This window comes from Cervus canadensis, chromosome 1 (assembly GCF_019320065.1).
Source record: "Cervus canadensis isolate Bull #8, Minnesota chromosome 1, ASM1932006v1, whole genome shotgun sequence".
Taxonomy (NCBI): Eukaryota; Metazoa; Chordata; class Mammalia; order Artiodactyla; family Cervidae; genus Cervus; species Cervus canadensis.
The window spans coordinates 102132343-102155210 of NC_057386.1; the positions used below are offsets into that span (position 1 = coordinate 102132343).

Here is a 22868-nt window from a genome sequence, read left to right on the forward strand (position 1 = left end):
CCCAGAGGGATGGGATGGGGAGGGAGGTGGGAGGGGGGGTTCAGGATGGGGAACACATGTAAATCCATGGCTGATTCATGTCAGTGTATGGCAAAAACCACTACAATATTGTAATTAGCCTCCAACTAATAAAAATAAATGAAAAAAAAGAAGTGAGGTAAAGAGCAGATGAATAACTTCTAAGAATCAAGAAAAAAAAGAAATAAAAAGTAAAAAGAAAAAAATGTCTGCCTTTGGCAAATAGTACAACAGTTGGGCTCCCCGATTCACAGTGACTGGTGGAGGAATAGAGCAGGTTGTTCTTTACTGGGTATGGCAAGCAGACCTGGGGTGTCACCTCGGAGGGGCCTCCATAGGTCTCAGCCCCCTGTTCACTGTTTCCATCTTCACCTTCTTTACTGGACCTTAAGACAAATGGGGTGGACTAACCACACTAAAAAGATGACATGTCATTTGTCTGCACATGGACTCCATCTAGTTTTATTGATTTTTTTATTCACCTTTTCCTTCCCGTTCCTCTCGTGCTGTTACAGAATCAGAAAACTGTGTTTGCATGCATGCATGCTCAGTCGCTTCCATCATGTCCAACTCTCTGTGACCCCAGGGACCGTGGCCAACCAGGTTCCTCCATCCACGGGATTCTCCAGGCAAGAATATTGGAGTGGGTTGCCATGCCCTCCTCCTGGGGATCTTCCCAACCCAGGGATCGAATTTGCATCTCCTGCATCTCCTGCATGGCAGGTGGATTCTCTACCACTGAGCCACCCAGGAAGTCCCAAAACTGTGTTTACTAGTATCTTAAACATTTTTTAATTGAAATTTGACCTTGTGTGTTTACTGAGACTCTTTTGTAAGATTTTGTGAAAATCCTTGAACAGTGTTTAATGACTATCTTTGTTTTGAATGTGGTCTTGCAAAATGCCCACTGCTCTTTTGTGGGCATATATATTGAAATAAGCATTGATGGCGTTGTGTTATGTATTTCATTCTATTTATGACACTGTAGTGTTTTACAGATAGTTATGTTTTGAGCAGATGCTCATGTTGCTACGTGCACAGTGACTCCATTGGTTTTCTCAGCTGCATCGTGCTCAGGGGTGGGGCTGGGTGCCCATCACATTTACCCCACATCTCCAGGAAGCCTCCAACTCCCAGCTGCCACACACAAGCTCAGAGAACATCCTCTTATGTTTCCTGCATGGACCCGTGTCAGGATCTCCCCAGGCACAGCCTGGAGGACAGAGGACAGTGAGCCCCCATTACTGCCTGCTCTCCCCACAGACCACAGGGTCCCTCACACCTGATGATTGGAGTCCCCAGGCTGGGGGAAGACCCTTGCTGGGGAGTGATATTTCACATTACAGAAACTTCTATAAAGACATATGAAGTTCAGGGTCCAAAGTGCTTGCCTAGACTTATAGCTGACACTTCAGAGAGACAGGACATACCCAAGTCATTCCAAGTAGAACTGTCACATTTAGCAAAGTTAAGTGTTAAGTGATAATTTCAGATAAATAGCAAGTAATTTCACTCTCAGTATGCCCCATGGGGTTTGTTCCTAAACAGGGTAGGGGGTCTATTAGGAGGAGGATGGCACATGGATGGGGCACCCCTGTGATACTCCCTTCAGCCCCTGAATGCAGCCCACCCCGGTGGGTGGGGTAACCACAGTGACAGGAACACCAGAAGAATAAGCACCTTAGATGTGGCGTGAAAACCTTCTCCTGCTGCACGTGTCTCCCTGGAAGGTTCTCTATGAGTGGAGAATGAAGTGTGGCTGGCCTGCAGCTGGTGTGGCAGAGAAATGATGTTTTCAGTGTGGATGGATGGTTCTTGGGCATGTGTCTGTGCAGACGAGAAGCCAGCAGAGGAGAGGCAGGTGGAGGTGAGGAAGCGCAGGTCTCTGCAGGGCAAGAGGGAGGAGGCAGGAGGGGAGTGTGGGAGGGCTTGGCCCAGGGAGAAGAGCAGGTTTGAGCTGGAGGCAAGTGGCAAAGATGGGTGGAAACTTCTGGGTTGGTGGACACCTGGAGACTTGGGGAAATGGTCGCTTGGGGAGGTCATGGAAGCTCTGCCCCCTTCCCCATACCTCACCCTACACATCTCTTCCATCTGGCTGTTCCTGGTTGTATCCTTTTATAATAAACCACTACCCTAGTTCCTTTAAATCAACTCTATGTGAACCAGATTATTTAAACTTTATTTCTGCCCTTTCAAGGAGTAAACTGGAATATATTGCAAATGTAGAAGTAGAAGCTATGCAGTTACCCAAGTAGCCAGCTTTTGATCAGTATCTAGATTTTATTACTTTGGAAAACGATATGCCTGTATGATGCAATCAAAAATGAGGAAATGTTTCATATTGTGCCATTAACAGTTCAGAAATCACAAATGTGGAAATGAAAACTGTTATGAACTGGAATGTTGACAACTTCTTCTGCTTTTCTGTTATGCTGGGTACTATTCCTATAATCAGATAATTAACAGGAACAGCAATGGAACTGGGAGCAGTGAAAATAGATAAGAATAGGTAAGAAGTTTCCGGAACATCTAAGAGACCCCAGAAATGGTTTTACTACAGGTGATGCGCTGGGAGGTGGCAGCTTCAGCTTTTAAAGGCTTCTTCATTCCTGTTGACAGAAACATGGATCTGGGAACTCCTTTACATCATATTTGGACATATCAGTCCTATGCGTGTGATGTAGTGGATTTCCACGTACACAGTTATCCTGGAAGAATCTTCAGGAGTGAAAAACTCCCTGGCTGGTGCTAGTTTGACCTAGAAAAAAAAAAAAAAAACAGGAAGTAGTATGATTTAACACCAGTTGATACATTTTGGCAGAAACGTAAAAGAAGTCCATTCCCAGAGGTTTGGGAATCAGTTCAGCAAGAACTAGAATCTTAGGGCGGAGCGCAAGAAGACGCGGTCAAACACCCGAGAAACTCTATGGGACCAGAAGAGGAAGATGAAGGGGCCATGAGGATGCTTCCTGTCAACACTGGCCAGCTATCCTCAGCTTTTGGTTCTTTGCCAGAAGACCCTGGAGAGAGGAAAAAGACTTACTAATCTCCATAAAATGTTGCCACTGCTGTCTTAGGACACGTAAAGACAAGAAAACTGGATGTGCGTTTTGAATATAGAGAAAAAATAAAGAGCGAAACTTCTCTGGGTAAATCTCTTCTAGGTGTAATATCAGACTCTGATGCAGGCAATCCAGGAGATAAATGAGGCATTTCTTATCTATCATTTAAGTGCACGGCGAACAGCTTCTGAGGCTGGTTTGGAGCCACACCAAAAAGCTGGAACTGACGCAGGATGCAACCTTAATCCCTTACAATCTGTCAAACAGCGGAAGGTTTTTGCCGGGATGGCTTCAGCTCCTGCCATCTCAGGCATCGCCAAACGAGTCCCCAACACAAGATCGCAGTGTGCGACAAAGGCGGTACAGAAACAGCGCAACCTACCTGTCTTCAGGGACATGAAGTCAAACGGTGAAGCCGACGACTGTAGATATTTTGATCCCAGATGCTGCCAGGTGGTGCCAGCTCAGTTCTGAGGAACAAAAATCCATTCCAAGAAGCAACTGTTTTTGTGTTGGGAGAAGGCAACTGCACTGAATATCAGAAGCTTGTTGACAACAGAAAGGGGAAACAAGGCAAACATGTTTTATATGGCTGCTGCTGACTTTTTCATGCTGCACAGTTCCTGAAGCAGCTGTCAATAACCAGCCAGGAAGAGCTCCCCAAACTGCCGTCTGTGCCTCCCCAGACCCAGATCCCATCTCATCAACTGCAGTTTAAGTTACAGCTTAAGTTGATGCTCTTAAGTGAGACTCTGCACTGCCCTCCCCCGCCCCCCACTTTGTCATGAGGGTCTTTATTTCCTTCCTGACAAGTCACCCTTTGATTCCTGTTTAGCTTTAATGAGTCCTCCTAACAGCGGTGGTGACTTGACAGAATTAATTCCTGACCTGACATTGATGGTTTCCATCTTTTGATTCCTCATATCCCCAGGACGCCTCCAGGCACGTTAGTGCCATAATTCATCTTCGGTGGTTTAACAAACAGCCCACCCAGTGTGGGGACAGCTCCACGTCCCACGTCCCACAGCACAGGCCTCACTGGGCCAGGCAGGACCAGAGTTCAGAGCTGCTTTTTAAGGGGCTGTCATCAGGACACCAGGGTTGGGTTCCCGTGCCTCACAGGCTTGTGTCAACCTCCAGCAGCGGTCAAGTGGAAGCTGCTGTGTTCGCTGTGGACACAAATGGCCTGTATCACATATCTATTGTTTGAAGTGTTGTTTATTCCCTCTGCTTCCTAAAGAAACCCTGCTTTTGCTTTGGGAAACCACACCTTCCCCACCTTGAGTTCTTACGCATGCTTGCTAAGTCACTTTAGTCACGTCCGACTCTTTGTGGCACCATGGACTGTAGCTCACCAGGCTCCTCGGTCCATGGGATTCTCCAGGCAAGAATACTGAAGTGGATTGCCATGCCCACCTCTAGGGGAACTTCCCAACCCAGGGATTGAACCCATGTCTCCTGTAGGCTTCTACACGGCAGGCAGTTCTTTACTGCTGAGCCACTATGGAAGCCCTGGGTTCTTATAACACTTTGGGAGTTGGTTTCTCCTTGACCAAGCATTTTACAGTGAGATCTTCCTGTTTTCCTGCAGAAAGAGAGTGATTTGGGGACAAGCATTTCCAAGTCAGAGCATCACAGACAATGAGACACAACCCCAGTCACCTTGCTGGGCCATTTGGGGAACAGATGAAAAGTGCATATAAATTCCCCCAATGCAAGTAAACTCTAACCTGAGTGAGGATGGGGAGGCCATTGTCCCTCAGGCTGTCTCTGCTCTCAGGCAGAAGCTGAATGGCAGGTGTGCTCCTGAAGCCCCACCTCCCAGCTCAGAGCTGCAGGTCACCTGTCTAATGGGCCCCTTTCTTACCTGGGCCAAGTGCTCTTCACATCTGGTCTTGAGCAATCTCTTTGGCTCAGCAGATGGAAAGGCTCCAGAAAATGTCCTCAGAGAGAGAATGAATGGAAATTTTCATGGAGCCCTGTGTTAAACCCACCCAGATGCAGACTGTTGTGTGTTCACAGGACTCCCAGTCCTTCCTGGGAGAGACCAGTGGAAACAGACCAAGGAGACGAAGATGTTTGTGGCCCCGAGGAGTGAGAATGTGTTAATGGCCTCATCTGGGAATAACTTCACTCCTGTGAGCATTCCACCCGCCCCTGCTCAACCGTGTCTGCTCTTCTCCCATCTCTCTCACAACTAGCGCTCCCGTCTCCTCACTAAGAACCCCCAGGAAGGCCCTCCACAGTCCTGTCCAGGATGCCCAGCTGTCTATACCTGGACAGGTGTGGGATTGGATGTGAGACACTTGGAGGGAGCACACAGCAGGAAGCTCTTTGAAGTAGCGGAGGGAACCCCTGACAAAGCACCACCATTGCCTGCTACAGGCAGGCAATGACTCTGCCCATCAGTCAGAGGGTCCACACACATTTGAACCTCCTGGTGATATTCCCACAATGCCCTCAGATCCCACAGAGAGTGGATGACTCTGTCCACTTTTTATTCAAGTGCTGTGAATATTCGCTTGTGCAGGATGCCAGCCGTAAAGATGGTCCTGGGGCAGGGGCACTGATGATGCCTGTAGGAATGAGACATTGACACTGTGGCCCCAGCTCAGCTCTGAGCACTCAGTGGAGGGCCGGCGGGGCCACAGACATGCTCACTGGTCATGGTTTCGTGGCATTCAAGTTCTCTCAGCTTGTCAGTCTCCACACCTTAACCCATCTCACAGAACTTTGCATTTGCTCTTCGTTCTGTCAAGAATGTTCTTCCTGATACATTAACATGCCTGATTCCTTCCTTATCTCCTTCTGTTCTCGCACAAAAATCAGTTCAGAGACCTCCCCTGACCCCATGGAAGTGATCCTCACATTATCCTCCATCTTATTCCTGTTGTAGCAGCTGTCACTACCTAAAACCATCTTGGCTTTCTTCTCATTTTATTGTTGTTGTCTGTTTCCAAAGAGGTCAAGAACCTTGTCATCCTCCACACCACCATTTATCAGCAGTGTCAGGGACGTAGAGGATGATGATGAAACTCCCGAGGGCGTGAAGGAACTGATGGATGATAACCGCTTTCACGAGTCTGATGGAGCAGATCTGCTGGGCTTTCCTCCTCCAATCTGAAGTTTCCTCCCTCCTCACAGGGCTATGGGGGGAGGGCAGCTGCTCCCAAGTGAGGAGGCTGAAGAAAGGGTCAGGACCTTACCTGTGGTTTCCCCAACTCGACGCCCCTCCTCCCAGCCCAGCTGTCTCTCTCCTCCTCTTCCCTCCATCTATTCTCTGCTTCTCCCATCTCCTCCCAGTTCATCTACTCCCAGGACTTGGATGACTAGCCCCTTGGCCCACCCTGAAGTGATTGAACATCTCCCTTTGAACCCACCCTCCAGCTTCAAGATGATGTCAGACCCAGAACAGCCTCTTCAGCCCAAGGGCAAACCCTACTTCTTGGTAAAGAAAACACAATTGGTTTCGTTCCTCCAGGGCTCTAAAGCAAATTTGACATTTGTTACACTGCACATAACCATTTCTCCCAAAGCACGCTCAGATGGCACAGATTTCTAAGGCATCAACTCAAGTGTGTAAAATAACATGATTCTTTTATAACTAAATATAGTTTCTCTCTAGAGCCCTCACTCTGCTTAATGGCAGAAAACAGTAGACTCAATTCCAGATGAATGGCATCAATGCGGGATATCTAGACAGTTGGGGATTTTTCTTCCTCTCCTCGTGGGTGCCTCTAAGCGGGTTCACATGGGGTGGAAGTGCCTCTAAGTGGGTTCACATGGGGTGGAGGTGGGACTCCAGCCATCACCTCCCTTGCTAACACCAGCTGATGGTTTTCCTCCCCGTCCGGGGTCTACAATACTGTCTCAATGTGCCTGGTGTCACAGCCCCCGGCTCAGCCCAGCTCTCCTCAAGCCCCGCCCCTTGCTTTGGGGTAGGACTTTATTGTATAATGGACGTGGGTGCGCCATGTTCTCCTCACATACAGGGATGTGACGACCCAAAGGGTCCCTCGTGGGTCCCCTCTGCCCTGAGGCCCCACCAACCACCTCCTTTCTCCGTGCCCTCACTCTGGCTGTGGGGAGTCCCTTGCGGTCATTGCTTCCAGTATCCCAGGCAGGAAGCAGACCCAATTCCCCTCTGTGTTCAGAGTTCTGATTTATCAGGGGTGTGGCCGGACACTCTCCATTTCAGAGCTGACGTTGTGGAGGTGTTGGGTGCAAGGCCCCTTCTCGTGTCTCTCATCTTTTTTCTGGATTATTCTCTTCCCCAACCCAGAGTAATCTTGACCTACTTGGGCTGAGAAGCAGTTGACTTTGAAGGTATTCTCCCAAGGCTCTCTGCGTTACAGCAGGATGATGTACTTGAGACTAATCTCTTAAATACAGTAATATTACTCCTTAGTTCTCTGTTTCTCCTACAGGACTTCCCCTGGAGCTAAAGCCTCCAGAGCAGTGACCAGGTGTGGGGGGCATGTGGTAAAAGAGAAGCCCAGGGCAGTCATTTCTTCAGAGTATTAGCCTGCCGCTGGGATATCAGTGACCTTCCCATTGTGGAATTACAAGCCCTGAAAACTGCTCTGGGGTGACTCAGCGCCTGACCCAGGGCTGATTTCCGCCCCCACCCCCCGCCCCAGCCCCAAGCCCCAGCTCAGGAGGTACCTTGATGTGGAATAGATGCTGCTTGGGGAGCATCCAGACAGAGTCATGAGTCTGGTCATGGGGCCCCCAGGCCTCCCTGGAAGGGATGGGAGCAGCGGGAGGCCCCAGGCTCCTGGGAGCATGTGGAAGGGGCAGAGACCGACAGGGACCTTGGAGAAGCCCTGGGGAAGGAGGAGGAATCACAGAGACCTGCAAGGACCAAAGTCTGAGGGACTCATGGGAGTGATGACATCGCAGTGATGTCATTACTTTGTCATCACTTTGTGGTGACATTATTCCCCCCTTCCAGAATGTCACAGCATCATGTGACCCCACAGCAGTCAGCATCTCAGATAGTGATTTGAACTGATCAGGCAGAAAGCAAGCGTAGGTATAGGGTCCTGGGATGAGCACTGAATGGTCAGGAGGATGAGAGGTCAGGGCTGGAATAATGACCTGATGGGGCCAGATGCAGACCTGGCCACCTTTGCTGCCACTACCCAGCCCCTGGCATACCCTGGATGCAGGGGCATGGGAAGGGACTTGAGTGTTCTGATTCAGCTCGTAATTATATGTCTGGAAATTTGCCAAACACATGAATGTATTCCAAAGGTCTTGAATACAAACAAGAAAAAAAGTTGCCCACTCCACCTTTGCAGAACTTAGAATACCAGGGAAGAAGGGAAAGGGGGTCCTCAATGGGCTGAACTGACATCTCCACCAAAGACACAAAGGGGAGACTCAAAAAGAAATGAGCTTCAGTTATGCAAAAGTGAAAGTGAAAGTGTTAGTCACTCAGTCCTGTCTGACTCTTTTGTGACCCCCATGCTCCTTTGTCCATGGGATTCTCCAGGCAAGAATACTGGAGTGGATTGCCATGCCCTCCTCCAGGGCATCTTCCCGACCCAGGGATTGAACCCGGGTCTTCTGCATTGCTGGCAGATTCTTTACTGTCTGAGCCACCAGGGAAGCCCTTATGGAAAGGCAGCCCTAAATGGTATTTTCTAGCACACCTAAGATAATAGACTGAGATCCATACTCAATGTACTTTATATCCCAAGCCAACAAACTGTGGAAAATTCTTAGAGAGATGGGAATACCAGACCACTTGACTTGCCTCCAGAGAAACCTGTATGCAGGTCAGGAAGCAACAGTAGGAACTGGACGTGGAAAAACAGACTGGTTCCAAATCGGGAAAGGAGTACATCAAGGCTGTATATTGTCACCCTGCTTATTTAACTTCTGCAGAGTACATCATGAGAAACACTGGGCTGGATGAAGCACAAGCTGGAATTAAGATTGCTGGGAGAAATATCAATAACCTTAGATATGCAGATGACACCACCCTTATGGCAGAAAGCGAAGAACTGAAGAGCCTCTTGATGAAAGTGAAAAAGGAGAGTGAAAAAGTTGGCTTAAAGCTCAACATTCAGAAAAGCAAGATCATGGCATCTGGTCCCATCACTTCATGGCAAATAGATGGGGAAACAATGGAAACAGTGACAGACTTTATTTTTTGGGCTCCAAAATCACTGCAGATGGTGACTGCAGCCATAAAATTAAAACACGCCTGCTCCTTGGAAGGAAAGCTATGACCAACCTAGACAGCATATTAAAAAGTAGAGACATTACTTTGCCAACAAAGGCCCATCTCGTCAAAGCTATGGTTTTTCCAATAGTCATGTATGGATGTGAGAGCTGGACTATAAAGAAAGCTGAGTGCCAAAGAATTGATGCTTTTGAACTGTGGTGTTGGAGAAGACTCTTGAGAGTCCCTTGGACTGCAAGGAGATCCAACCAGTCCATCCTAAATGAAATCAGCCCTGAATATTCATTGGAAGGACTGATGCTGAAGCCAAAACTCCAACACTTTGGCCACCTGATGGGAAGAACTGACTCACTTGAAAAGACCCTGATGCTGGGAAAGATTGAAGGCAGGAGGAGAAGGGGATGACAGAGGATGAGATGGTTGGATGGCATCACCAACATGATAGACATGAGTTTGAGGAGGCTCCGGGTGTTGGTGATGGATAGGGAAGCCTGGCATCCTGCAGTCCATGGGGTTGCAAAAAGTCAGACACTACTGAGAGACTGAGCTGAACTGAACTGATCCCAAACCAGCCATTGTGACAGAGTGAGTCTAGCGCAGTTTGGGTGAGTGAAGAGAAAGTAGCAGAAAGGAGAAAGAAGCTGCCTGAGTCACTTCCAGGGCCCCATTTGGGTGCTAAACAGTGTCCTAGCCCCCATTCCTCACCCTGCGCAGTGGGAGATGGTGGGTCTGAGCTAGCAAGGGCCCTGTGGCCAGGCTCCCCACACCCTGCGTAAGGGCTGTGGGGCAGTCATAGTCTCTCAGATGGACCCTTTGATGTACACTTACAGGATGTGTACAGATGTACACATCTTGCACAGTTGGGGGGACAGGGTGGGGGGACAGTGATCAAGAGAAACCCTCTGGGAAACCCTCATCTGGGAACTGAGGGCTGAGGGCCTATTTTATGAAAGAAACACACCACAAAAGAAGTCAGGTATCAGCCCCCTCTGCATTTACATGTGACAGTGACAGGATTTCCCTGTGCAGAAAGTCAGGGTGCTCTGGAGCCAGACCACCCGGGCTCATGCCCTGCCCCCTTACTGGCCCTGTGCTGTACTGGGGATCTCTGTGCCCCGGTTTCCATATAGGATGGGGACGGAAGCATCACCTACCCCACAGAACCGCTGTGAGGATCAATGAGGTCATTCACAGGACATTTACATACCACTTGGGGGCCACAGACTGTGTTCCATAAATGCCCACCATTATTATCTGATGCTTTTACTTTGCAAAGAAAGAAGAAAGTAAAGATGGAAAAGAAGGGACTCAGAGAAGTCTGTGTTCCTCAGCACATGAGTAGGTGCACAAGTAAGAGTGGTTTAAACAAAACAAGAAATTTCTATTATCTACAAGCCCTGGCCTGTTATGTGGAACACTGTGCACTGACCCCACCATCTAAGTCCCCAGCTCCACATTATTGTTCCACCAGCCCTGGTAGATCCTTGTCCTCCTCAAAATCCAAGATGGCCACACACGTATCCACTTCCATCCTGGGAAAGGGAGAGGATGGGGGGTGGGGGGTTGGGGGTGCTGGTGATGGTGGGTTAAGGGTGTCCATCTTTAGAGGCAAACTGGAAGTAGCACCCGTAATTTCCTCTTTAATTTCATTGGCTACAACTTGGTCATGTGACCACACACCTTGCTGCAAGGGAGGCTGGGAACTGTAGTCTATTCTGGAAGAACCAGCATCTAGTTGAACTTTGGGGGTGCTACTATTCCAGCACAAAGCACATGAATGAACTTTGGGGACAGTCACTCTCACAGAGGTCGGCCCAGGGGATGTTTCCAAGCCTTGAGAGCTCTTTCCTTTTATAACTGAATAATTCAGGATAAATGAGAGTAAATTTGAGAGAGGGGGTTCAGCTGGGTACAGGTAATCCCCAACAAGGTTAGGAAGCAAACTCAGATGATTTCAAACAAGCAGAATTACAGGTCCATGAGATCCATAAATAATTGGATAATACAGACTTAAAATTTCAAAACAAAAAGACAGCAGCCTGTTCCATAGAGAAGGGAGATGCAAACTGCTTTTTATTTAATAAAACATTTATGCCATGGCAGCCAGGAGAGCCCACAAGGAATGCTTGATGATATTTTAAGTAGTTTTTGTGCTGCTCCACTCTCTTTAACAGGCATTGCTTTTATTATTTGTCACAATGACAAGCCATTTAATGCATTTCATAAAGTCCATGTGTCAACTGCCCTCTCTCTCAATGCCAATCCAAGCACATTGTTCCCTTGAACAGTCCTTCACTTTCATGATCTCTGACACCACCTGGTGAAGCTTCTTGTGGGGAAGACAGGATTCTGTGTCCAAATACTCACAGATTTCTAATCATCCAGACACGAGACCCCTCTTCTCAACGTGCACAAGACCCAGGCTCCATGCAGGGAAGCACCGTTGGAAAGGAGTATTGGGATGCAGAACTAGTCTAATTCTTGTCTTGCTGAGACATTTAAAAATGAGCATTCCCCATATTTGTACACTCACAAGTCAATGCTCACTACTGTGGAAGGTCAAATCTCTATTTGTGCGTGATTTGTGGGCATAATACCCTCTAACTTGTTTTTCATTTCTAGGTACAGTTGTACACCTGAGTGTCAGATAAATGTGTCTCAACAATACACTCCAGGAATGCAATAATGTATTTTCAGTACTCAGTCATCTGCCTCATCTTTCTGAAAGAGCATTGACATTTATGCTGCAGACACCAGAATCTGTCTTTGAGAGACATCTCCTGAAAGAGTCCTAGGAAGACTGATACACAGACACCTGTGTCCAAATCTGGGATGATGATCTAGAAAGTGAAAGCACAGGGATACTTTTTAAATTGGAGTATAGTCGCTTTACACTGTTGTGTCAGTTTCTGCTGTAGAGCAAAGTCAATCAGCCACATGTATACATATGTCTCCTCTTCTCTGGATTTCTTTCCCATTTAGGTCACCACAGAGCACTGTGTGAAGTTCCCCATGCTATACAGTAGGTTCGCATCAGTTATCTATTTTATACATAACAGTGTATTTACATCAATCTCCCAATTTATCCCATGCCCAACTTCCCCTTTGGTATCCATACATTTGTTCCCTATGTCTGTGTCTTTTCTGCTTTACAGGTAAGATCATTGTTACTGTTTTCTAGATTCCACATACATGCATTACTATGCAATATTTGTTTTTCTCTTTCTGACTTCACTGTGTATGACAGTCTCTAGGTCCATCTCCATCTCTGCAAATGACACAATTTTGTTCCTTTTTGTAGCTAATACTCTATTGTATATATGGACCACATCTTCTTTATCCATTCCTCCATTAATGGATATTTAGGTGCTTCCATGTCCTGGCTATTGTAAACAGTGTTACAATGAACATTGAGGTGCATGTGTCTTTTCCAGTTACTGGTGGGGTGTGTGTGTGTGTGTGTGTGTGTGTGTGTGTGTGTATCCAGGAATGGAATTTCTGGGTCTATTTTAAGTGTTTTGAGAAACCTCCAAACCTGGAGGCTCAGCAGTAAGGAATCTGCCTACAATGCAGGGGACTGTCTGTGATGCAGGAGACATGAGTTTGATCCCTGGGCCTGGAAGATCATCTGAAGAAAGAAATGGCAACCCATTCCAGTATTCTTGCTTGGGATGTTCCGTGGTCAGAGGAGTCTGGTAGGCTACAGTCCACAGGTCTCAAAAATCAGACATGACTTAACAACTAAGCCACAGTGGCTGCGCCAATTTACATCCCTACCAACGGTGTACAGGATTCTTTTCTTCACATCCTTGCCAATATTTGTGTTCTTGTGAAGTGATATCTCTTTGTGGTTTTGACTTGCATTTCTCTGACGATTAGTGATGTTGAGCATCTTTTCATGTGCCTGTTGACCATCTGCATTTCCTCTTTGGAAAAATGTTTATTCATGTGTTCTGCTGATTTTTAAATTGAGTTTTTTTTCAGTGTTGTGTTGTGTGAGTTGTGTATATATGTTGGATATTAATACCTTATCAGTTATATCATTTGGAAATATTTTCTCCCATTCAATAGATTATCTTTTTGTTTTGTCTATGGTTTCTTTTGCTGTACAAAAGCTTTTAAGTTTAATTAGGTCCCATTTGCTTATTTTTGTTTTTATTTCCTTTACTTTAAGAGATGGATCAAAAATATTACTGTGATTTATGTCAGAGACTCTCCCATCTATCTTGTTTTCCAGTAGGAGTTTTAGAGTATTTGCTTTACATTTAGGACTTTTACCCATTTTGAGTTTATTTTTGTGTATGGTGTTATAGGATGTTCTAATTTCATTCTTTTACATGTAGCTGTCTGGTTTCCCCAGCACCACTTATTAAAGAGACTGTCTTCTCTCCATTGCATTTTCTCACCTCCTTTGTCGTAGATTAATTGACCATAAGTGCATGACTTTATTTCTGTGCTTTCTATCCTATTCCATTGATCTGTCTGGTTTTGTACCAGTAGCATACTGTGTTGATTACTGTAGCTTTGTAATATAGTCTAAAGTCAAGGAGCATGATTCTTTTTGAGGCTTGTGAGTTTATATGGAAAGCAGGCAGACCGGGAAGATGACAAACTAGTACCTCAAAATAGTTATTTAACGGCGTCTGGGTGCCTGTTTCTTTTATAGAACATGGGGCAGGGTGGGGGTGGGTGGGTGGGTGGGGAGGAAGTGGGTGGAAAGGTGAAGAAGTAAAATAAAAATGCCATTAATCTTCAAATATCTCCTGGAACGGCCAGCCTCAGGGAGGGGATGTGTTCATTTCTTCCTTCCTGTAGCCATCCACGGATGGACAGGGTCCTGAACAAAGGCATTTTGGTTTAACATTCAAGCAGAGGTGCAGGGTTCCCTGAGGCAGCCCATTATGTGTAGACAGTATCCTTTTAGTGAACAAAAGCAACAGGAAGCAAAGATTAAAGTTAAAGAAATAGAGCCACCACGGAGTAGAAATTGGCTCTTCCTTGTAACACAAGAGCCCTGGAGTCACCACTTCCAGCGAGAACTGGAGGCTTTCTATGCTCACAACACAAGGATTTGAAATGTACAGCCCCGCTCAGCGGTGCAGAAGGTGATTGTCTTCCTTTCTCTGTGACTGAATTGCATTAGTCTCTCAAAGCTCCATTTCCCCCTTTAATTTGATCATCATGATTTTTACCTTTATCAGGTTTCTCCAAGGTAACCCAGTCCCTTGGGTTTAGAACAATCATTTGGGTGTAAATGACCAATCAGGATTAAGGTTTACCTTCAAACTCCAGATCTGGCTGTTCTGTCTCAGGGCCCTGCTTTTCTTGGTGTAAAAGTTGGGGTGCAGAAAAGGGAACCCTCTTACACTGTTGGTGGGAATGCAAACTAGTACAGCCGCTATGGAGAACAGTGTGGAGATTCTTAAAAAACTGGAAATAGAACTGCCATATGACCCAGCAATACCACTTCTGGGCGTACACACTGAGGAAACCAAATCTGAAAGAGACACGTGCACCCCAATGTTCATCACAGCACTGTTTATAATAGCCAGGACATGGAAGCAGCCTAGATGCCCATCAGCAGATGAATGGATAAGGAAGCTGTGGTACATATACACCATGGAATATTACTCAGCCGTTAAAAAGAATTCATTTGAATAAGTTCTAATGAGCTGGATGAAACTGGAGCCTATTATACAGAGTGAAGTAAGCCAGAAAGATAAAGAACATTACAGCATACTAACACATATATATGGAATTTAGAAAGATGGTAACGATAACCCTATATGCAAAACAGAAAAAGAGACACAGATGTACAGAACAGACTTTTGGACCCTGTGGGAGAAGGCGAGGGTGGGATGTTTTGAGAGAACAACATCGAAACATGTATATTATCTATACTGAAACAGATCACCAGCCCAGGATGGATGCATGAGACAAGTGCTCGGGCCTGGTGCACTGGGAAGACCCAGAGGAATCGGGTAGAGAGGGAGGTGGGAGGGGGGATCGGGATGGGGAATACATGTAAATCCATGGCTGATTCATGTCAATGTATGACAAAACCCACTACAGTATTGTAAAGTAATTAGCCTCCAACTAATAAAAATAAATGAAAAAAAAAAAGTTGGGGTGGGAGTTGAGGAGACCAGGATGTGTGTGGGGGTGGGAAATTTCTCTCTGTGGCCACCCAATCAAGCACAGGACCTTCATTTAAATTTGAATTCTAGATAGACAACAGTTTTCAAATTATAAATACATCCTAAAAATTCTTATACTAGACAATACATATATTATCTGCCTATGCTGCAGAATTATCTGCATATTCTTTATTTGCTAAATCCGGCAATCCTCACTCTCCCACGTGATGTTTCTCCCAAATCTTTGAGCTGTGTGGGGTCATCCCTAGCCACCTTGAATCTAGAAATCAAAGCCGGGTGTCCCCTCATCACCCTGTCGACACAGTGAGCCCGCGTCACCTACCTGCTAGGAGGAAGATCACAGGGGCAGGGGCAGCACCAAGGACAGCTGACGCTGGTCGATGTGTCAGGATGAAGGAGGAAACAGACAGAACAGGCTCCATCTTGAAAGCAGGACTCCAACTTGGGCTGGACTGTGGACATTGAGCTCTATGCCCAGTATCTATGGATATGATGAACCAACTGGAAAACCAGACCGCCCCCCCCCCCCCCCCCCCCCCCCCCCCGCCCCATGGAAGAGCCCCAGGGCTCGTACCTAGACTCTCTGTTGCCTAAAACAATAGCCTAATTATCTGTGTAACCAAATAGAATCATAAATTCTATTATGCTTATTGGGGTATGACCACAGGCCTATTGGTAATTATCCACTGTTAACTACCTAGATTTAAAGCATATGAATCATGGGTTGACTTTGATTGTATCTTTCTTTTTCCTTTGTTCAGACTAGTTTCAGGGAATTTGGGGAGGTGGGTTTGGGCAACTATGCTTAGGGTATATAAGGTTTTCGCAAAAACTGGTCAGGGTCCTTGGCTAAGAGGAGACTCTGCCTTGGGTCTGCTGGTGTAATAAACTGCACTCCACTAGCTGCATTATCCTTCTGAGTGAGTCTGTTTCCCGGAATGCATGGCTGCAACAAGGACATGGATCCCCCTGCTCAGGGTTCTGCTGAGCACTCTTTGATGGCACCCCTGTGGCTGTGTCCACCTCCTCTGGGGACCTTGTCCGTCCTGGGCTCAGCGAGTGTCTGGCTCATCTCCGCACGTCTGGGTGTTGGGCATGGAGGTTGGTGGGCCTCTCCCCAGAGCTGCACAGCACCGTGGCCTGGTGTGGGCAGGTGGCTTTGAGAGAGGTGGTGAGTGGTGAACACCCCATGCCTGAGACCCTACAGATCTTCCGGAAGACCGTACTGCCTACTGGCCTGCAGGTTTCTGAGCAGCACAGCAGGGGAAGAGTTCCAAGCCCGCGTGGCTAATGGGAGAGGGGAACATGGGGCAAAATCAAGGGGTCCATGGGGAGCTGAGATGAGTCCTCACAAGAGGGTAGTGTGAAGTGTCACTGCTGGGGCAGTGCAAGTCAGGAACCCCCGCTGTCCACCCCTACCATGCTTGTTGGCTAGAGTTTGTCATTTAAGCTCAGGGCCAAGTTCTGAGCTTTTTTTTTTTTTTTTTAAAGATACAGTGACTTTATTTCCATCCTCTTACAGTCTCCATCTGGTAAGGTTCCTCATCTCATAAACACAAAAATATTTCAAGAAAGCATATTATAAGATAGTATATATAAGCAAAAGTTTCATAGAATTTTATCAATCCTAGTAGTTCATATCCCCCAAAATCCAAATTTTTAGACCAAACTTTAAAGTTTAAGAAATAATCATTGGAGAGGGAGGAGGGAAGGGGGATTGGGATGGGGAATACATGTAAATCCATGGCTGATTCATGTCAATGTATGTCAAAAACCACTACAATATTGTAAAGTAATTAGCCTCCAACTAATAAAAATAAATGAAAAAAAAGAAATAATCATTAGTTTATTTAGCATATGTTACACCTTAACAGTTAAAATAACTCAATTTATTTAAATATTTTATCCACAACACTGTATATAATTTCTAAAAATATTATGAAAGTATTTGGCAGTTGTCTTTTTTCTTTTTAGTTTCTTTTTAATGTGGACCATCTTTAAAGTGTTTATTGAATTTGTTTCAATATTGCTTCTGTTTTATGTTTTGGTCTTTTTGGCCTCTAGGCAAGTGGGATCTTAGTTTCCTAACTAAGGGAACTCCCTCCCCCCTGCACTGGAAAGCAAAATCTTAACCACTGGATCACCAGGAAAGTCCCTGCAGTTGTGTCTTTATTGTAGAGATTCAATTTATTTAAGAAAATACTTGTCTGCAGTTCTGTCTGGAAACATGAGGAGCTGTCTGATGTGAAGAAAAGTTAGAGAAACAGATATTACCATATGGAGTCATTATCAGCTGCAGTGACTTGGATAAAACAGAATCCAATGTCGCAGTCCGTCTGGCCCCCACGGTGAACAGCCATGGAGTTGCTTCTTGTTCTGGGGTCAGCATCGCTGGGCAGGCTCCTGGGGAAGGCTGACCTCCAGAAGAGGTCAGGAGGAGAGGCAGCTTAGTGGAAGGCGAGGCGGAGCTACTAGAAGTGCTAGAACCCAAACCTGGCCAATTGTCGTGTCCATCATCAAGGTCTTTTTCTTTTAAAAAATATTTATTTATTTTTAGCTGTGTTGGGTCCTAGCTGTGGTGCGCAGGACCTTTGTTTCGGTTTGGGGGATCTTTCATTTCAGGCTCACCTGGGCTCAGTAGTTGTTGCATGGGCTTAAGTTGCTCCCCAGCATGTGGGATCTTAGTTCCCCAACCAGGGATCGAATCTGAGTCTTCTGCTTTGACAGGTGGATTCTTTTTTTTTTTTTCCATTTATTTTTATTAGTTGGAGGCTAATTACTTTACAATATTGTAGTGGTTTTTGTCATACATTGACATGAATCAGCCATGGATTTACATGTATTCCCCATCCCGATCCCCCCTCCCACCTCCCTCTCTACCCTCTCCCTCTGGGTCTTCCCAGTGCACCAGCCCGAGCACTTGTCTCATGTATCCAACCTGGGCTGGTGGTCTGTTTCACCCTTGATAATATACATGTTTCGATGCTGTTCTCTCAAAACATCCCACCCTCGCCTTCTCCCACAGAGTCCAAAAGTCTGTTCTGTACATCTGTGTCTCTTTTTCTGTTTTGCATATAGGGTTATCGTTACCATCTTTCTAAATTCCATATAATTTAAGAAGGTGGATTCTTAATCACTGGATCATGGGGGAATCTCCTGTCATCAAAGTCTTGTCCTTGATGCCCCTTCGCTATCTCCAACATATATTTCAACAGCTGACTTTGAAACTCCAAAGCTGAGGGCTATTCACTGGGGACCCAGCTGTAAGGTACAGTTCGGGTGAGGCAGAAAAGGAAAGATGACCTCAACAGAAGTAGGTTACCTTTATTCAGGCAAGGAGGGGAGACAGTTGGCCTAACAACCCGGCTGAGCGCCGAGAGGCTTCATAATTATAGGGAGGTTTGTGGAAGCAATAAGGGAAACGTTAATCAGGCGGGATATTTTGAGTATTCTTTTGTTGAGATGACATTTGTAGTTGGGCAGGGGGTGATAAGTCTTCTGGGCAGGTGTAGGGGGTGCAAAGTTTCTGGACAGGGGGCGATAAGTCTTCTGGGCAGGTGTAGGGGGTGGAAGGTTTCTGGACAGGGGTTGATAAGTCCCAGATGCAACCGGCCTGGAGCATCAGGGTGGAACAAAAATTCTGTTTTGTTTTCTCCGAAGTTAGATGATTCAGCAAGGGGTCTTTGAGACTGTTGTTCTCTTTTCTAGGCCCAAAAGACTCCTTCACCAGCTGAGTGAGGTGATCAGGTCTGAGGGAATCACCAGATCTCATGGCTCCTTCATTTGTTCTACAAGTTGACTGAGTGTCTGGTGTGGGCTGATTCAGTGCAAGGGACCCCCACAAGTATTTGCACACTGAGGTTCTAGCAACATTGTTCACCACAGCCTAAAGAGGAAGCAACCTATGTCCACTGATGGATGAATGGATACGCAAAATGTGGTTCACACATGGTGGAATATTATTCAGCCTTAAAAAGGAAGAGAATTCTTTCAGATGCTACAGTGTAAATGAAGTTTGAGGACATTATGCTCAGTGAAATAAACCAGTTGCTTACTATACAATTCTGCTTATGTGGAGGTCCCTTGAGTGGTCAGTTCCACAGAGACAGAGGTAGAATGGTGGATGTCGGGGATTGGGAGAGGGGGAACAGGGAGTCAGTGTTTAATGGGGACAGAATTGCAGCTTTAAAAGATGGAAAAGTTCTGAAGAGGGGTGGTGATGGTCACACACAGTGCGAATGTTCTTAATGCTACTCCACTACAGTCAGGAACGGTTGAGATGGTAAATGTTATGTATATTCTACCGCAATTAAAGAAAAGAAAACAAAAACTGGTATGATCATTATGTTTATGGTAATATCACCTTGTCTCCCTTATGCGGGTGTGTATGTGTGTGCATGTTCAGTTGCTCAGCTGTGTCCGATTCTTTGTGACCCCATGGACTGTAGCCTGTCAGGCTCCTCTGTCCATGGGATTTTCCAGGCAAGAATACTGGAGTGGGTTGCTATTTCCTACTCCAGCAGGTGTGCACAGAGCTTTGCATTTTATTTCCCCTATAATTTTATCTATTTTCAAGCATTCAGTGATGAGTCATTGTATAAGGAAATAAATTGTTGGCAATATTTTGTGAGGTTGTTTGGGAACCTCCTCTGTGTCTTGGTTTAAAAGTTTTGTGCTTAAGTGTTTGTGAAAGTCATATGGGTCAGCTTGGGCAACAGCTGAAGGCTTTCTTCCAGAATATAGCAGCTGGAAGAAAAAAGCAAAATCAGCGAGAAGATTCTGTGGTTGTCTCAAGTGCCATAGTTTCCAGCGTTCCCTGAATACTGGTGCCTTTGGCCAGTGGGGATGAGAGAAGGCAGAGTGGGAGTGGTTGAATTTCCAGACCCCACTCCCCAGAACCCAGGTTTCCCTGTCCCAGCCCTCATTCTCAGCAAAAGGTTAATACTCTGCCACAAATGCACCCTCCATCCTTTAAAGCAAAATCAAGCTGTGATGTTGCCTCTGATCCTTATTGATGTGGCAAGAGATTATGTTCATTTCACACTGGAAAGTGGCATTTGTTAAGGGACACCAAACTGTAGAATTATTCCCCAACCTATGACCCATACAACCTTCTGTGAGGCAATTTGAAAATGCACAACTGGTCATATACCTTACACACACGTGCATACACACAGCACATGCTCACTTAATTTTCTCCAGTAAAATTAGCATTCGAACCATGACAATTTAGGGACAGGAAGGGGCCACTCTTTATATTTAATGCCAAGTCCACAGATGCCCATCAGGACTGTCCGGGGCACACCTGGGTGTATGTCCTTCCACCAAGAGGATTCATCATGGTCTGGTTTTTTCCTTTTTCTCAAAAGATCTTCTCACCTCTGTCCTTTTCATCTGCATCCCAGCCACAGTGGTCTTCTCTCACCTCAGGACCTTTGCACATCCTCTTCTGTGACCTGAGATACCCTGTATGTCCTGGCTCATTTCTGCAGATCTTTTGGATCTCAGCTTGCGTGTTGCTGCCCCTCCATCTCCATCCCACATTTCATATTATCTTGAGGGACCTGCCTTATTTTCTTCCTAGCGCATATCAGAGTTGGTAATTACATATTTGTTTCTGTGATTATTTGTTAAATGTAGGCCTTCTCCTCCAGACCATAAGCACCACACAGACAAGACACAAGTGATCATTTTTACCTTAGTGGTTTGGCATATGCTGCTACTGGATACTTGCTGAACGTTTGAATTACTCTGTTTCAACACCTTTATTTTGCAGGTGGAGAAGGGAAGGTCCAGAGAGAAGGGGATTAAGCCCCTCCAGTTGATCAGCATCATATCTTAAGGTCCAGAAGTCTCTATCCTTTGACCCATAGCCCCCCATCAAGGTTAGGTTCTCCCTGCCTAAGCGTGGACCCCTTAAAGACTGAGTGAGAATCTATACGCCTTCCCTGGAGAGCACTAAGCCTGCTGGCTGTAGCCTTGCAGAGAGCAGGGTGGGAGCCCCCATGCATGGCCCTCTGCCTTCTCCCCAGGGTTTGTGTAGGGGGTTAAGAAACATGTCCCCTCTTCTCCAGGATGTGCCAGGAGATGGTAGACCCTCACTGAGGCCCCATCTCTGGTGACAGGATTTTTGCTCATTTCCAGCCCGGAGTACTGGAGTGATGATGACAAGGCATATTTTGGTTTCCCCGAGAACTGACTTTGATGGCATCACCAAGTCCTGATTCAGCGCCTTCAATCCCTGTGAAAGAACCTAACCTCCAGGACGTCCCATCAAACAAGCTCAGAATAGCAAGAGGGGTTAATGAGCCCGTGAATTAGAATTTATCTTGGTGAAATGAAAGGCAAAACGATGGCAGAGTTGAAAAAGGCCATTAGAGGGAACATGAGGAGAAGAAAATAAAATCAGCTCCGCCTCCCCTGCTAAATTCCCTGAAGCATCCCTGATGCGCTGCCCTCAGGATGTCCGAATGGGGCCCAGCAGGCTCCCCGCCAATTCTCAGTGGGCGGCAGCAACAATGACTCATTTTGGGAAAGAAGTGATTTCTCTTTCCATCTACCACATTGAAGCTGTCAGTTTAAAAGTGAACATTTCTTCTTGCTATTTGCTAGTTTTTAGCTGATTCTTCTCTCTTTTTTTTAGGTAGCTGTATGAGCTTGCCCATTTCAGTAACAAGTGATAGAATTCTAACTCAAACTTTCTTAGGTGAAACATAAAACCTATAAATATGAGATGAATTTCTTGTGGACTGCAAGAATGTCTGGGTTTCCTGTCCTCTTGCTCATCTCTGCTTCGCTCCTCTGATCATTGATTTTCCTGTGGGTGGCAGGAGCCAGGGTAAGGAGATGTTTAATTTCAGCCTTGCCCAAGACGACAAGGCCTGCCCACTGCTGGCTGCTGCTACTGCCTGCAGAAGTGTTGGCTGACTCAGGCCTCCAAGGAGACTGAGATGATTTCATGCTGGCAAAGCTGCCTCTGTTTATAAATCCTTCACAATCTCCCGATGACCTGGCAGGGGAACAAAACTTCTATGGTGCTGTGGAGTCCTGCATGGATAGGACTCTGTGTTGAGGCACAAACTGGGTCCAATCTTCTACCTTTGACCCTCACCTTGGCTTGCTGTAATCCTCTTAAAATCCCTTGATTTGCAAGTTAGTGTGCTGGGACAGGTCAGAGCACTCTAGCTATTGGGAGTGGGGTGTTAAAGTGTTTTGAAAACCTGATGACCTTGGAGAGGGCTCTCACATGTACAGTATGTGCATGCGTGCTAAGTCACCTAGGTCATGTCTGACTCTTTGCGATCCCATGGGCTATAGCCTGCCAGGCTCCACTGTCCATGGGATTCTCCAGGAAGAATACTGGAGTGGGTAGCCATTTCCTCCTCCAAGGGATCTTCCTGACCCAGGGATTGAACCCAGGTCTCTCCTGCAGCTCCT

General features: G+C 46.2%; 1 pseudogene; it reads left to right on the plus strand.

The window, feature by feature from the left end:
* The first annotated feature begins 2192 nt into the window (after positions 1-2192).
* LOC122440087 lies at positions 2193-3868 on the plus strand (annotated as a pseudogene).
* The last annotated feature ends 19000 nt before the right edge of the window (positions 3869-22868 follow it).